At 50.3% G+C, this 14774-nt stretch overlaps 1 long non-coding RNA gene across 1 annotated transcript in view; it reads right to left on the minus strand.

The window, feature by feature from the left end:
- Nucleotides 1–1708: 1708 nt before the first annotated feature.
- LOC134341479 (uncharacterized) overlaps nucleotides 1709–14774 on the minus strand; it is a 35724-nt gene continuing 22658 nt past the window's right edge. The window contains exon 2 of the long non-coding RNA XR_010016771.1: nucleotides 1709–1869. This is a non-coding gene — a long non-coding RNA (uncharacterized LOC134341479). The remainder of the gene's footprint in view (nucleotides 1870–14774) is intronic.

The following is a 14774-nucleotide window of genomic DNA, read 5'->3' on the forward strand; positions in this document are numbered from 1 at the left end:
GCCTCTGTTTTATGTGAGGACGATCACTGAGTCTTCACCGCCCTCTGTGGTGGGGATTTACAGAGAGTCACCACCCTCGGAGTGGAGACATTTCCCCTCATCTCAGTCCCGGACAGTCCACCCCCTTTTTCAGAGACTGGGATCTCTGGTTCAACCGGTAATGATGTTGTGCATTTCAATGTGTTCACCTCTCAGTCCTCGATTCTCCAAATGAAAGGGTTATCGCATTTGATCTTTCTTCATGTGATGACCCCACCACTCCAGGGATCAGTCTGGTGAATCTTCATTGCACTCTCCATAACAAATACTCTCTAACCTCTTTGTTAATCCTCTATGGAATTAATTTCCATCTTCTGCAGCCCCATGTTGCCCCAACCACTCACCTCCCACCCCCGTCACTATTTCCACCTTCCCACCTCCCCCTCACCTGGATCCACCTCTCACTCCCCAGCTCTTGCCCCATCCCCACCCCTCACCTCTTTTCTCTGACTATTTCCCGTCCACTCTCAGTCCAGAGGGAGGGTCTCGGCCCGAAATGTTGACGGTCCATTTCCCTCCACAGATGCTGCCCGACCCACTGAGTTCCTCCGGCAGTTTGTTCTTTGGTCTGTATGACCCGTGTTAGTGTGGGGAGCGGGATTTTACACCATATTCCAGGTACAGTCTCAACAAAACACAAATAATTGTCACTTTGCCCGGACCATTGGCCCCGCTTGCAGGGCAACAGTCTGCCGGTGTTTGCCCCCCAATGTGGTGAATCCCTCTGCTCGCCACCACCGTGGGCTCAGACATTTCCACAGATGAGCCCCTCCTGTCCCCACCGGGACAAACATCCTGTCCGCCCCCTCTCTCACCGTCTTCATCCTTTCAATAAAATCCCCCTCTCCCTCCCCGGGGAACCGGCATCAAACCGACGGGCCGAGCGGTCTCCTCCTACCTCTCAGCGACACATCAGACTCCGGCCGCAGGAGACGCTTCACAAACGTCCCAACTTCCCTCGGAGGGAAATGGAAATAAATCAGAAAGCGGACATTTACTTTGACGGTTGTCCCGCCGTGACGGAAAGTTCGGGAGACGGTGTCAGCGGGGTAACGCCCTCTCGGCTGGTCCGCCTCCGCTATTGGTTGGAAGCAATGATTGACATCGCTGCGCACCAATGGGAGTACCGCAGCTCTTGGATCCTCTGTTGACAGCGGTGGGGTGGGGCTGGTCACGTGATTAGTAGCCCAGCCGTTAAACCGACAAAGCTCGAGCTCTCCAGCGCGTGGGTGACGTAACACACCGCGCACGTGAGGGCAGATCCCGGTGTGTGGGACCCCTGTGTGACGTCAGGCGCGTGGGTGCGCCTGTGTGACGTCACCTGTGGGGGAGCGCTGGTATTTAAAAACACCTGAATGGACGTTTCTGATGATTTCAGTGGGACAACAACATTAATCCCGGGTTTCATCACTGAATCCAGTGTTGTGAGATGTAAAGTCCCCTGTTATGTGTCCGGCTGTGCCGTGTTGTTGGTGGAGTGGGCAGCGTGGTGTTTGTCTCCATTCGGGTCACAACACCAGAATTGCCAGCGGGGTCCACACACAGTGTATTAGTCAACAGAAAACCTCCCGTCCCTGCAGTCTCTGTCTCCTGGTAAACTCAACACCCCGACAATGTGGATCATAGACACCCCTTCCTCTCAGAGTCAGGGAATCACTCAGACAGCTGATCGCTGAGAGGAATTATATTTATTGGTCATTAAAGTTCACCCAGATTCGTGTGGACGGATTTGATGTGGAGTTCGGGGTGTCACAGTGAAAGGGCCGGACGGCCGAACTCTCTCCGTTGTCCAAACATCCTTCCAGGTGAGGCGACACTTCACCTGTGAATCTTCCGGGGTCGCCCGTTGTGTCCGCTGCTCCCGATGCGGCCACCTCGACACTGGTGACACCAGATCCTCCGCAGTTGTGCGGGGTAGGGTTGTTTTTATTTGGGGGGGTCGATGTTATTGTTCCCTTTTGTGCGGGAGGGGTGGGTTTTGGGGGTTGATGATCGGGATGCCGTTCTTTTTGATGCGGGGGGTGGGGTGGGAGTTTGATTTTTCTCTCTGGACGTCTTTCATGTTCTTTCTTTGTTTCGTGACTCTGTGGAGGAGAATTAAAACTCAGTTGTTCATAAATACCTGCTTTGATAGTAAATTAACCTTTGAACTATCCACTCCGAGCGGTACTTCCGGTGTTCAAACATTTTCATTCCGATTCCTATTCCCGTTCCGACGTGTCAACTCATCGCCTCCTCTTGTGCTAAAATGAGGCCACGCTCAGAGTCCAGGATCAGCACCTTGTATTCCGTCCGAGTACCCCCCCCCCCTCCTCCAACCTGATGACATGAATATCGATTTCTCCTTCCGGTGAACAAATCTCCCCCTCACCCCTTCCTCCCACTCCCTCTCTTCCTCTCTGACATTTCACATCCTCTCACTTCAGCATGTCAGGCAGCATCTATGGATGGGAATCAACATTTCGGACCAAGACCCTTCATCGGGACTCTTGATACCCACATATCTGGAATATCAGCAAGCAAAGAAAATAGAAAGTAGTGCGAAATAGGGAAAACCTTTGACAAAATTTAGTTCAAGCCTTAAAAAATCCTGCTAAACAGAGCTCAATAGTTAACAAATACAACAAAACAATACACTTTCGTCAATACTGACATTGACTTTTTATGAATATATCTTTCTTCCATTTCAATCAGTAAAATACACAAAGATAAATAAGAACTGAAATGACAACTTTAGAAAAGTCTATTTACACTCAGACCCACTTAGATTAATACTACTGCGTTGCCCTTAAGGCATTTATTTGACTTTGTTGGAGCTGCGCTTTAAATGATTTGTTTGTAACTATTTTCTAGTTAAAGTTAAAGGTTGATAATGAAGTTACAGTATAACAAAGGTAAATTCATTGTCTATGGTATATCGCGGCGTGTGATGACGTCACCTCCGGTTTCGCCGGGTCGTGTGTAACTTCCGGTCCGGAGGAGGTGTGAAGGTGGGCGCCATGCGTGCAGCGTGATGGTGAACAGCTCCGTGTCCACCCACACAGAAACATTACAGAAGCAACGCCGTAAGTCCCTGTGAAAGTGTTGCAAGTAAAAATATTCACGCCGTTTCTGTCAAGGAAGCGGCGGTTCGGATGGCGCGCGTGTAGGCTTTTCAATTTCAAACGCGGGGTGGGCTCGGTCCCGGCGGCGGTTTGACGCGACCCCCCGTCGCTCCCCGACCCGGGGCGGCCGGAGACCCTCGCTAAAAGGAGAGAGCGCGGGTGGTCTCCAGAATGAAACAGACGCTGTGTATGTTTGTATTTTTTATCATCAGTTTTCACCATCCGACGTTACTGTGGAAGAGTGAACAGTAAATGGTTAACCTTACTACGACTCTGTCTTCATTGGCTCCGGTTTAACTTGGTGTTTAGTCGGAGTTTTAACACACTGCAGGAGAACACTACAGTGAAAAGGCGGAATCATTAGATGTTTCGACAAGTGGTACGATGGCTTCGCGATCAGGCACCGAGTCGCTTGCACTCAGCGCCGAGAGCAGTCGGACGTGGACAAGTGTGGCTGCCCTCGCAGGAGCTGAAGCAGAAGCCGCCAAGGTGCGAGCGTCATACACTAACCAAGAAGCAAAACTGAAAATGGAAAAAGCTGCCGGAGAAGCGGAGAACCAGTTGGAAAAGGCAAGGATAGATACAGAGTTAGAAGTGCGGACGCTACAACGAGAAGCTGATGCGGTGAAATGCACGTTCTAGACGAAGCAGGAAAATCTGTGTCAGAAAGGGCCGAATTGTAAAGCACCAGCGAATATGTCCAATCTCAAATTGACCTGCAGATTCATTCTCCCTCTCCATACTTGCCTGTTGGCGTCCCATCTCGTGTGGAATCACAGGGAAGCTTCGTTGCATTGCGTCCACCTGGGGAAGACAACTCACAGTATGAAAGGGCTGACTACGAATTCTTCCCGACACCAAACTTACCAGATCCACCGAGATCAGAGAGAAAGGCTGAAGTCAGAACATCAAATCCCATCATGAACGTCCACGCTCAGTCATATGTCCCCCAACATATTCCCCCGGCTAGCACACCACCTGCAGCAGGACCCTTGGCACAGTATTTAGCGCGACGAGACCTCGTCAATTCAGGACAGTACCAGTTTGACGATAAGGCTGAAAATTACCGTGCGTGGTACTCCTCATTCACCAGTGCCAGCGGTGGAGTCCAGCTCACAGCAACCCAAGAGTTGGACCTTATGACTAAATGGCTGGGAAAGGAATCAGGTGAACAGGTGAAACGCATACGCTCAGTGTCCGTCAGCAACCCAAAGCTAGCCTTACACAAAGCATGGGAGAGACTGCGGGAGGGCTATGCGGCTCCTGAAAATATTGAGAGGGCGTTATTTCAACGGCTGGACAATTTTGCTAGGGTATCAGCCAAGGACCACACTAAATTACGAGAACTCGGAGATTTACTCGTGGAGATTCAAGGTGCTGAGGAAGACCGGTATTTAACTGGGTGTCGCATCTGGATACCTCACGCGGAGTTGGACCAATTGTGGACAAGCTCCCATTTGGGCTGCAGGAAAGATTGGTGTCTATGAGCTCAGAGTACAAGGAAGAGAACGGTGGTCGATTCCCTCCCTTTCAGTATTTTAGTCGGTTTGTGTGCAGGGAGGCGAAGAGGCGAAACAACCCGAGCTTCATTAATCAAGGCAGCGCCACAACTCATACCAACCCAGTCAAACCCATTTCGAACAATTTTGTCATCAATAAACCCGTCTCAGTGCATAAAACCGAAGTCTCCGCAATCAAGAATGACCCTAGCAAGAATTGTCCATTGCAGAACAAACCCCACCCCCTCAGAAATGGTACATTGTTAATGATCTCTGAAGTGAGTGAAGCTGAGTGGACAGAACAGACCGCTAGATGGCGCTGGAACCACGGCCGCCGCTCTCCCCGGGCAGTACTTTGTTTTCAGTTTCTGACAGCAAATGGCAACAAACCGATCGGAGGTGAAAGTGACGGTGAACCAGACGGAACAGTTCACTACAACGCGGGACAGGACACGGAGAACAGTGCACACAGAGGTGACGTTCAGGAAACAAACGGGAAAATAATGATTATTGAGTTGATACAAAACGACCTCAGTGATAATGACCAGTAGATCCGCCGCTGCCATTCCCACCGGGTACCGTGTGGTGCAGAAGGAGAGACCGCACTTTCCCCGGGTCAGGATGACAATCGCCACTAAATTCACTGGAGAAAGAGAACGGAATAACATAAAAATTATGATTCGCAATCAGGCACCCCCAACTTAATCGCCCTCCACTATACATCAAGGCTACGGTTGAGTTACTGTTAACCTCAGATTCACAGCTGTCGGAATCCAATGATTCACCAATCACGAGCATTAAAGAATTTCGTCTGATATCCGTCGTGAGCAGTGTATTTATTCTTCTGAAATTTTGCCTCATCGGCCTCGACTGCACGGTGCAGGATACATATTCCCTGCACCCAGACAGTCAATCATGGAGTCCTAGAAATCTACAGCGCATTACAGAACCTTCGGCCCGCAATGTTGTTCCGACCATGTAAATTCAGATGGAGATTATCTGCAATATTTGCAAATCTTTTATCTTGCTCAGTGTGAATGAATGCACAGCTCATTGTTTGAATGGAGCAGCTTGGTGACAGAGCGTTCAGTCGACTTAATCCAATCCCCGTCACAGTCAGAAGCCAAGATGGTGAACATTCCTCTATTGCGAGTAGGCATTTCTTAAGCAAGGAGCGCAAGTTGCACGTGATACAGCAATTTTTGCCTCATAACGTCGTGCGAAGTTGGAGTAGCAAAACATTACTTTGACAGTGGGATAAATGTTACTTGCTAAGAATATCAACTGACCATCTCTGACTTTAACGGTTGCCCAATTTACACCTGAACAGTGAACAGTGTTCCAGATGACCTGAGAATTGGCACACGAGGAATTTCCAATATATTATGCAAATCGCTATTTTGGTAGCACTTCGTTTTTAGTTTTCCCCATGCACTGCATTTATCCACGTTATTTTTTTAATTGCCATGAATTTTCGCACACATCGCGATTCACTAAATTGCACTGGATCATCCTGGCGTCCTCATAATATCCAAATCGCCCAATTTCACCTCGCCTGGAACGTCAGAAAAAAACGTCCACGTAATTCCCCACATCGCCCAATTTCACCTCACCGGGAACGCCAGAAAAAAATAATCGACATAATCGATACAGTCTGTATCATGACAGACGGGTTTCCATTCTGTGCGGCACCACACATCTACCCTAAAAAAGGAATAATTTATTGCCAATATCTGTATTTTTTGTCTGACAACGATTGCTCAACGCAAACTCGCACATCTCTGTCTGTTCCACGGGGGAATTTATCGGAGATAATACTTATTATTTCATACTTTATAGGGGATTGGATAATCTTTCCTGTTATTGCTGGTGGACTAGACAGTTCATTTTGCCCTTGACAGTTTCTTTAAGTACGCTGTGTTCACCAGCACTTGATATATTTGAAATGTTTTGCTAATTAAAACTTCTGAGACTTTGCGAAGATGACAAACATCTCGTACAACGTCCACACGACAGCATTGCCCACTCAAGGTACATTTTATCCAGCTCCCGGCGGTGTAACTGTTTTCACTTTACCTGCTTCAGCATTTTAATTAATGTACTTTCCCCATTTATTCCTGGTTTTCTTCGGCACCTTCATTCCAGATCATTACTGGTAATTTGTTGCGTTCTCTTTCTTTAAATCGGAACCAGAAGTACTTGCGTTGCTGTTGTTTAATTATTCTGTCTTTTATTTGTTGCCATTACAAATTCAGACAAAGTTTCACACAACTGGAAGTGCTGCGCTCACTCACCAGAAACTCCAGTGACGGCGATGATCACGTACAATATCCTCTCCACACCGAAACACACTGTCCACATCTTCCACCAGGAGTGAACTTTCCCCTAATGATGCGAGCAGCCTCTCGGAATAAACTGCGGAGTCAACGCATTCCATTTGTTTTATAGCCAGTACGATCCCCATAGCAATACAATGGTTTATTCACAGTTAAAAACAGAGAAGGAAAAATAGGAATAAACAGCCAAGGAAATTACTCCCTGGGACCCATTAAGTTCATGGCGAAACTACAAAGAACAGAACAGCTGATTCGCCTGCTGGGTGAACATGGAGAAATGCGTTCTACTGGATATTGTATTAGACTTAACACTGCATCAGATATTGTTTTGTAATTTCTGATACTCTTCAACCTGACGTGTTCAATAGTTAAACTCCGAACTACAGAGGACCATTTAAGGCAATATATGGGGACAGGCACTGCGCCATGGTTCTCTCAAGAATGAGAAAGGTAAAATCATAAATATATGAACAAGACGTTAGAATCAGAAGAGCAGCCGGAACGCTGCCATCTAATGGCCGAAGGAAGAACTGCATGTAACCTTCTGTGCCTTTGAACAGTCCCGATTCCTCTACAAGCAGTACGAACTTTCCCCAGAATTGCATAATGAAACATTAAGAGGTAAATTTGACGCAAGTTAACGATTAAATGAAGCTGTGACGTCGGACAACATCAATCTGGAGTCCACACCACGACTGTAGGAGGAAGACCGTGCATACAGACCCTAGTGGATATAGTCAAAGACAAAGGCAAAGTCAATGCATCATCAAAGTACCAATGTCACCACACACTAACTTGAGATTGATTTTCATGCAGGCATTTACAGGAAAGTAAAGCAATAAGTCTGAATTGATGAAAGCTATATGTACGCACAGTCAGGGTAACACCCAATATGCAAAAAGAGACTAGCGGTGAAAATTAAACAATAAGAATAAGAATATGAATATGTTGTGGAACCTAAATCTCCTGTACCTCCTGTCTGATTGAGGTGGCGAGAAGAGTGCGTGGATTGTACGGTGGGGGTCCTTGATGAATATTTATTTCCTGTGGCAGCACTCCGTGTAAATGTTCTCAGTGGAGGTGTGAGATTTCCCGCTGATTCTCCGGGCTGCATCCACCACAGTCTATAGACTTCTCCCTTCCTTGGCATTGGTTTTCCGTATCAGGTCGTAATGTGGAAATCATCCCGCTCGGAGACTCGGCCTGTCCCGTGACAGACAGACAGACAGACAGACACACACACACACACACATACACACACACACACACACACACACAAACACACACACGGACACACACACACACACACACACACACAGTCGAAACTCCCTCCTCTTCCAGCTTCCACCTCCCCGCACTCGCCTCCGAGCTCATGGAGACTGCTAGGGATTTCCAGCCGCGGCTGGAATCACACCGGGGTCGAGATCGCGAGTCGGGAGCGTGAAAACCAACAGATAAGTGACGGGATTTTTCCCCGGACACTCAAGGGCACAGGGTGTGACAGCGAGTTTGCGTGAGAACCGGAGAGAACGTTCTCCACGGTACATCTGTCGAAGAATTGCCGGAGTTTTCGGTGTCATGTCCAGTCTCCTCAATCTCCTCAGGAGATATATAGCCGCTGTCGTGCGTTTGATGTTGTGGGCACAGGGTAGATCTTCAGAGCTGTCGGCGGTCATGTCCCTTAATCTTCCCTCCTCTCCCTTCCCTCCACCCCTCACCCATTTTCTGACCACCAGCTCCCCTCTCACTGTCCTCCTCACCCTCCCCATTCCCTCACCTCATCTCACTCAAATCCCACCTCCTCCCTCTTCCCTCCACTTCTTACTCATTTCTCACTCTACCCTCCCTCTCTCTCAACCCCCTCATCCTCCCTATCCCTCTCACCCCATCTCCCTCAAATCCCGCCTCCTCCCTCTTCCCTCCACCTCTTACTCATTTCTCACTCTCCCCTCTCTCTCTCCGAACCCCTTTTCCTCCCTATCTTCGTCACTCTGTTGAAGTAAAGCGTGAGGAATTTCAGAATTAAATAAAATTAACAGTACAAAAAAAAACGTGAGGCTCAGTTCATGGGTTCAGTGTCCATTCAGAAATCGGATGGCGGAAGGGAAGCAGCTGCTCCTGAATCGTTAAGTGTGTGCCATCAGGCTGCTGTACCTCCTTCCCGATGGTAGTAATGAGAAGAGGGCATGTCCTGGGTGATGGGGTCCTTAATGATGGTCGCTGCCTTTTTAAGGCATTGCCTTTTGAAGATGTCCCGGACGCTGCGGATGCTGGTGCCGCCTGGTGGAGCGGGATGGGATTGCAACCTACTGCAGCTTTTTCTGATCTTGTACAGTGGCCCCACTCTCCGGACGAGAAGGCGGTGCGACCGATCAGAACGCTCTCCACGGGAGATCTGTAGAAATTTACTTGGCTTATGGAATGCTTGTTTTTATTAGACGAGGCTTTCAGTTCAAAAGTCAGGACGTTATGTTGCAACTTTATCAAACTCTGGTCGGGCCACATCTGGATATCTGCGTGCAGTTCTGGTCGCCCCGCTACAGGAAGGGTGTTGGGCTTCGGAGCGGGTGCAGAAGGGGTTCACCAGGATGTCACCTGGTTTAGAGGCCATGCGCTCCAGCGAGAGGCTGAATAAACTTGGGTTGTTTTCTGCGGAGCGCCGGAGGCTGAGGGGAGATCTAATAGAGGCTTACAAGATTATGAGAGGCAAAGATAGAGTGGTCAGAGAGTATCTGTTTCCCAGTGTTGAAATATATAATTCCAGAGTACAGGCATTGAAGGTGCGAGGGTATAGGTTCAAGGGGGATGTGAGGGGTAAGTTTTTTACTCAGAGTGTGGTGGATACCTGGACAGCGCTGCATGGTCTGCTGGTGGAGGCAAATATATTAGAGGTTTTTTAGAGACGTTTGAATAGACACATGGATGTGAGGAAGTTGCAGGGATTGGCGTTTGGGCGTCCGATGTTCTTTGGTGGTGTCCCTGGGTTCCTCAAAATATAAATCTAATGGCTGCTGGGATTTAGAAACATAGAAAATCTACAGCACATACAGGCTGTTCGGCCCGCAATACCGTGCCAAACATGGACTTACTTTAGAGATTACCTCGGGTTACCCGTAACCCTCTATTTTTCTCAGCTCCATGTACCTATCCAGGAGTCTCTTAAAAGACCTTCTTTGTAACTGCATCGGCATGTCAGGGCCCAGGATAGGTCCTCGGAGATGTTGACACCCCAGGAAAATGAAACTGCTCACCCTTTCCACTGCTGATCGATCAATGAGGAATCTCGATGGATCAGCATCAATCACCATTCAGCCCATCGAGTCCCGGATCCCACTCAACCCATGCACCCGCCTTCTCACCATATCCTTTGATGCCCTGACCGATCAGGAGACAGTCCACTCCCGCCGTAAATATACCCACGGACTCGGCCTGCACCGCAGTCTGTGGCAGAACATTCACGGGTTTGCTACTCTCTGGCTGCTCCCTCCTGTTCCCTCCACTGTTCTCATTCCTGAAGCGAGATGGACAGATTAGGGAACAGGACAAAGATGTCGCAGATGCGCGATAGTGTGAGGAATTGTCTGGTCTGGTAGACGGATTAAAGGCACAGACTGTTTTCATGCCGCCGCCCAGTCCCGTGAAATATACGTCTCAGTGGCGACCCCACCTGGACGAGGCTGGGACTGCCGTCAGTGTTCACATGCTCCCTCTGTCAGAATCAGAATCGGGTTTAATATCACCAGCATGTGTCGTGAAATTTGTTAACAGCAGCAGAAGTTCAATTAGAAGAAAAGAAAATAATAATAATAATAATAAATAAGCAATTCAATTACAGTATACGAATATCGAATAGATTAAAATCGTGCAAAAAGAACAGTAATACTATATATTTTTTTAAAAGTGAGGTAGTGGCCAAGGGTTCAATGTCCATTTAGGAATCGGATGTCAGAGGGGACGAATCTGTTCCTGAATCGCTGAGTGTGTGCCTTCAGGCTTCTGTACCTCCTACCTGATGGTAACAGTGAGAAAAGGTCATGCCCTGGGTGCTGGGGGCATTTAATAATGGACGCTGCCTTTCTGAGCCACCGCTCCCTGAAGATTTCTTGGGTAATTTTTAGTGTAGTACCCAAGATGGAGCCGACTAAATTCACAACCCTTTGAGCTTCTTTCGGTCCTGTGCAGAAGCTCTTCCCCCCAATACCAGACAGTGATGCAGGTGTCAGGATGCAGCCCCGTCACTCGCCCCTCTCCCATTCCAGTTTCTTTCTCCATCTGTCCCACTCGCTGTCTCTCCTCCTTCTCCCTCTCCGCCTCTCTCTCTCACCTCTTGCCCTGTCTCTCCTTCTCACTGCTTGCCCCTCTCTGACTCCCTCTCTCCCTTTCCATTTTCTCCCTCTCTCTCACTCACCCACTGTCTCTCTGCCTCTCACCCTCTCCGTTTCCTCTCTGTCTCTCTGCCCTCGCTCTATTCTCCTCTTCCTTTCCTCTCTCATTTTCCCTCGTATCTTCTCTCCATCCCTCCTCCCTCTCACTTCCCACTTTCACTCACCTCCCTCTCCATTTCCACCTTCCTCCTCCCCTCTCCCATTCCACTTCCCCACACCCTCCCTAACCCCTCTCCCTTCTGACTTTCACACTCTCTCCATCACTTTCTCTGTCTCTCCCCGTCTCTCAACTCTCTCTCTCTCTCTCTCTCTCTCTCATATGCACACCTTTCTCAATCACCTTCATCTCCCCCCATAGTTCTCCCTCTCTCTATCCCTCCTCACTCTCTCTTTCTACCTTCTGTCTCTCTCTGTCTCCCTCCCCTTTCCCCTTCCACTCTCTGTCTTGCTCTCTGCCCTTACACCCTCTCCCTTTCGACCACTCTCTCTCTCTCGCTGCTCTTCCTTTCCACTTCCTCTCTCTCTCCACCCCAGCCCCCTCTCTCCCCCTCTCTGTCTCTCCCCCTCCCGCTTTCTCCCAATCTTTCCTTCTCTCTGCTCTCGCTCGCCGCTCTCCCTTTCCACAATTCTCTCTGTCTCTCCTCCACTCCTCTTCTACGTTCTTTCTCCCTCCTCTCTCCCTCCCCTCTCCCTCCCTCTTTCACACCCTTCTCCCACCCATCTCTCTCTCCCTGCTACTCTCTCCCGCCCCTCCCCCCTCACTCTCCCTTCTCCCGCTCCTTCCACTTAACCCCCTCCCATCTCTAGCTCTCCCCCTTTCTTCCCCCCTCCCTTTCCACATTCTCTGTCACCCCTCTCCACTTTCACCCCTCTCTCTGTCTCCGCCCTATCACTGTCTCCCCATCCCCCTCTCTTCCTCCATCCTGTCTGTTTCTTACCCCCCCCTCTTCTCCCCCTCTTCCCTCTCACTCTCTCTCTCTGTCTCTTGCCTTATCCCTTTTCAACTTCTCTCCCTCTCTGTCCACACACACTCTCTCTTTCTCGCCCCTGTCTCAGTGCTTTCCCTTTCCGCTTTGTCTGTCCACTCTCACTTCCATTTCAAAATTATCTGTCTTTCTTGATGAGGCTAAACTCAGGCTGGAGGAGCAACACCTCATATACCGTCTCGGTAGTCTCCAGCCCCTTGGTATGAACATAGAATTCTCCAACCTCCGGTAATTCCCTCCCCCTCCCTTCCCCTATCCCTATGTCACTCTGCCCCCTACCCCAGCTGCCTATCACCTCCCTCATGATTCCGCCTCCGTCTACTACCCATTGTGTTTTCCCCTATTCCTTCTTCACCTTTCCGCCTATCACCTCCCTGCTTCCTGTCCCCCACCCCTTTATCTTTCCCCTTACTGGTTTTTCACCTGAACCTACCAGCCTTCTCCTTCCGCCCCCCCCCCCCTTCGTTATAGGGCCTCTGCCCCTTCCCTCTACAGTCCTGACGAAGGGTTCCGGCCCGAAACGTCGACTCATGGTTTCCACGGATGCTGCCCGACCCGCTGAGTTCCTCCAGCGTGTTCTGAGTGTTGCTTTGACCGTAGCATCTGCAGATTATTATTTTGTGTTATCTATCTATCTTTCTATCTTCCCCTCTCTTCGTCTCACCCTTTCTACTCTGTCTCACCTCCCCCTTCTCCCTGTCTCTTTGCCATTTCTCTCTCTCTCTCTCTCTCTCTCTCTCTCTCACTCACTCTCTCTCTCCCCCCCCTCTCTCTCTCTCTATCCCCCTTTCTCCACGGCAGACCATCGCCTGTCTGGTTGCGAATGTGATCTGCGCTCTCGCCCGCACTCCCGCCGTCATCCTGTACTCGCTGAATGTCCGCCCGCATCTTCCCCTGCCAGCCCTCATGCCCCCAACTACAGATATCTCCACCCGGCCTTCGCCCTGTACCGCGCCGCTTTCTCCCCTGGTGGTAGCCCTCCCTCTCTCCTTGCCTCTATCTCTCCTGCTGAACTCCCTCCGAACCATCCCTCCCCTCTGTTATAGCGTCTCCTCTCCACTCTCCCTCCCTCGACCGCTTCCTCCGGCAGCTCGTTCCACAAACGGACCACCCTCTGGGTGAAAAGTTTCCCCTCAAGTCCCCTGTGAAATCTCCTTTCTCCTCTCACCTTAAACTTCTGCCCGCTGGATCTTGATTCCCCGACCTCGGGGAAACAGTCCGTGTTCATTCACCCTATCTGTGCCCCTCGTGGTTTTATACACCTCTCCAAGGTCACCCCGACGCTCCAGGGAATAAATTCCCAACCTGCCCGACCTCTCTCTGTAACTCAGACCCTCCAGTCCCGCGACATCCTCGTAAATCTCCCTCTGCCCTCTTTCCAGCTCAGTGGCATCTTTCCGAAAGGACGGCGGCCAAACCCGGGCGCAGGTTCTCCAAGTGCGGCGGCCTCGCCGACGACATGTACAATCGCGGCCTGAGATCCCGTCTCCTGTAGCCGGTGCCCTGTCCGACGATGGCGGGCATGTCAAACGCCGCCTTCACCGCCCCGTCTACCTGTGACTCCACTTCCAGCAAACCAAATACCAAAACCTGGGGCGTTCCGTTAAACGGAATGTAAAATTCTAGGAAAGAGTTAACTCAGATTTATCTCCACAGTCTCTCCACCTCCCCACTTCCAAGCACATCTCCTTCTCCCACACATCTCCCTGTCCCACACATCTCCCTCTTTCACACACAACCCTCTTCCACACCCACTCCTCACCCACACTCACCCGTCTCCCACACCCACCCCTCTCCCACACTCACCCCTCACCCACATATCTCCCTCTCCCATAATCACCCCTCTCCCACACATCTCCCTCTCCCACACTCACCCCTCTCCCACACCCACCCCTCTCCCACACTCACCCGTCTCCCACACTCACCCCTCTCCCACACTGACCCCTCTCCCACACTCACCCCTCTCCCACACTCACCCTTTTCCCAGACTCACCCCTTTCATACACATCTCCCTCTCCCTCACTCACCCCTCTCATACACATCTCCCTCTCCCACACCCACCCCTCTCCCAAACTCACCCTCTCCCAAACTCACCCTCCCACACTCTCCCCTCTCCCATACTCACCCCTCTCCCATACTCACCCCTCTCCCACACCCAGCCATCTCCCACACTAACCACTCTCCTAAACTCACCACTCTCCCACACTCACCCCTCTCCCACATTCAGCCCTCTCCCACACTCATCCATCTCCCATACTGACCCCTCTCCCACACTCACACCTGTCCTACACTCACCCCTCTCCCACACTGACCCCTCTCCCACACTCACCCCTCTCCCACACATCTCCCTCTCCCATAATCACCCCTCTCCCACACATCTCCCTCTCCCACACTCATCCCTCCCCCACACCCATCCCTCCCCCAC

Source organism: Mobula hypostoma, unplaced genomic scaffold (assembly GCF_963921235.1).
Source record: "Mobula hypostoma unplaced genomic scaffold, sMobHyp1.1 scaffold_69, whole genome shotgun sequence".
NCBI lineage: Eukaryota > Metazoa > Chordata > Chondrichthyes > Myliobatiformes > Myliobatidae > Mobula > Mobula hypostoma.